General features: G+C 35.8%; 2 non-coding genes across 2 annotated transcripts; both read right to left on the reverse strand.

Moving 5' to 3' along the window:
• Nucleotides 1-649: 649 nt before the first annotated feature.
• Nucleotides 650-721, reverse strand: TRNAC-GCA (transfer RNA cysteine (anticodon GCA)). Its single transcript has one exon. It is a non-coding gene; the product is annotated as a tRNA-Cys (tRNA).
• Nucleotides 722-2,304: 1,583 nt separating this feature from the next.
• On the reverse strand, nucleotides 2,305-2,376 carry TRNAC-GCA (transfer RNA cysteine (anticodon GCA)). The gene has a single exon. It is a non-coding gene; the product is annotated as a tRNA-Cys (tRNA).
• Between the last annotated feature and the right edge of the window lie 124 nt (nucleotides 2,377-2,500).

The raw sequence follows: 2,500 nt of genomic DNA on the forward strand, positions 1-2,500 counted from the left end.
TAAAGGTTTGGAGTTATTAGTCAGGGCATAAATAGAGAGTTTACATACTGTAGGTATAATCTGTGAGCATGTTTAAAAAGAAACTTTGATCATCCTAAAGCTCCACTATTGTTCGTGCTAGTCAGAGTAGTATATATTGAAATCCAGTTGTGACATTGTTTTATGGAAGCCAAAGAGAACTAAAATACAAATTGTCACTAAACCAATATTAATAATTTCTGAAAACTAACTGATTGAGATACATTTTGGCAATAAAATCAAATATTTGATTTTTAGGTCAGTGGGCTCAGATGTTCGGAATGCATGTATGCCTTATGGACTAATTGCAAAATCAGTATGAGTTCAAAACATGGCTGCACCAAAAAAATTGTAATTCTGCCATGTTAATGCCCAATACTCCCTTATTTATCAAAGTTAGTTAGGAATAAAGCATTCATCCTTCATGTATAGTGATTTTATCCTGTATAAGTCTCTATCAAATTAGCAGTCAAAACCTGCCACTGATACTGTACTTTCCTGAGGTAAAGTATTAAGTTGACATTTCAACATTTTTTGTTGCCTGACTGCCACTTGAGTATGTTTTTACATTACTTGAGTCCCAAACGAGGTATAGACTGCAAAGTGATGCTATACATTAAAAGCAAGTAATAGGGGGCACCCAGATTTGAACCAGGGACCTCTCGATCTGCAGTCAAATGCTCTACCACTGAGCTATACCCCCTGCTCTTTCTCACTATAAGCACATACACATTGCAGCCTTGATGTAAAGGTTACTGTACTGTATTTCTTGTCCTGCAGGAGGTGAAGATGAGTCTGTTTCTTTATGGTAACGCTTTGGAGTTATTAGTCAGGGCATAAATAGAGAGTTCACATACTGCAGGTATAATCTGTGAGCATGCTCAAAAAGAAACTTTGATCATCCTAAAGTTCCACTATAGTTAGTGCTAGTCAGAGTAGGATTTATTGAAATCCAGTTGTGACATTGTTTTATGGAAGCAAAACTGATCTAAAATACAAATTGTTACCAAATCAATATTAATAATTTCTGAAAACTATTTTATCATGGTACATTTTTGCTAAGAAAATAAAATATTTGAATTTTGGGTCAGTGGGCTCAGATGTTCTGAATGCATGTATGCCTTATGGACTAATTGCAAAATCAGTCGGAGTTGAAAACATGGCTGTACCAAATCATTTTGAATTCTGCCATGTTAATGCCCAATACTCCCTTATTTATCAAAGTTAGTTAGGAATAAAGCATTCATCCTTCATGTACAGTTATTTTATGCTGTATAATTCTCTATCAAAAGTAGCTGTAAAAACCTGCCACTGATACTGTACTTTCCTGAGGTAAAGTATTAAGTTGAAATGTCAACATTTTTTGTTGCCTGACTGCCACTTGAGTATGTTTTTACATTACTTGAGTCCCAAACAAGGTATAGACTGCAAAGGGACGCTATACATTAAAAGCAAATTATAGGGGCACCTGGATTTGAACCAGGGACCTCTCGACATGCACTCGAATGCTCAACAACTGATTTATACCCCCTGGTCTTTCTAACTATAAGACCATACACATTGCAGCCTTGATGTAAAGGTTACTATACTGTATTTCTTGTCCTGCAGGAGGTGAAGATGAGTCTGTTTCTTTATGGTAAAGGTTTGGAGTTATTAGTCAGGGCATAAATAGAGAGTTAACATACTGTAGGTATAATCTGTGAGCATGTTTAAAAAGAAACTTTGATCATCCTAAAGCTCCACTATTGTTCGTGCTAGTCAGAGTAGTATATATTGAAATCCAGTTGTGACATTGTTTTATGGAAGCCAAAGAGAACTAAAATACAAATTGTCACTAAACCAATATTAATAATTTCTGAAAACTAACTGATTGAGATACATTTTGGCAATAAAATCAAATATTTGATTTTTAGGTCAGTGGGCTCAGATGTTCGGAATGCATGTATGCCTTATGGACTAATTGCAAAATCAGTATGAGTTCAAAACATGGCTGCACCAAAAAAATTGTAATTCTGCCATGTAAATGCCCAATACTCCCTTATTTATCAAAGTTAGTTAGGAATAAAGCATTCATCCTTCATGTATAGTGATTTTATCCTGTATAATTCTCTATCAAATTAGCAGTCAAAACCTGCCACTGATACTGTACTTTCCTGAGGTAAAGTATTAAGTTGACATTTCAACATTTTTTGTTGCCTGACTGCCACTTGAGTATGTTTTTACATTACTTGAGTCCCAAACGAGGTATAGACTGCAAAGTGATGCTATACATTAAAAGTAAGTAATAGGGGGCACCCGGATTTGAACCAGGGACCTCTCGATCTGCAGTCGAATGCTCTACCACTGAGCTATACCCCCTGCTCTTTCTCACTATAAGCACATACACATTGCAGCCTTGATGTAAAGGTTACTGTACTGTATTTCTTGTCCTGCAGGAGGTGAAGATGAGTCTGTTTCTTTATGGTAACGCTTTGGAGTTATT

This window comes from Pseudophryne corroboree, chromosome 1, assembly GCF_028390025.1.
Source record: "Pseudophryne corroboree isolate aPseCor3 chromosome 1, aPseCor3.hap2, whole genome shotgun sequence".
In the NCBI taxonomy this organism is placed as follows: domain Eukaryota; kingdom Metazoa; phylum Chordata; class Amphibia; order Anura; family Myobatrachidae; genus Pseudophryne; species Pseudophryne corroboree.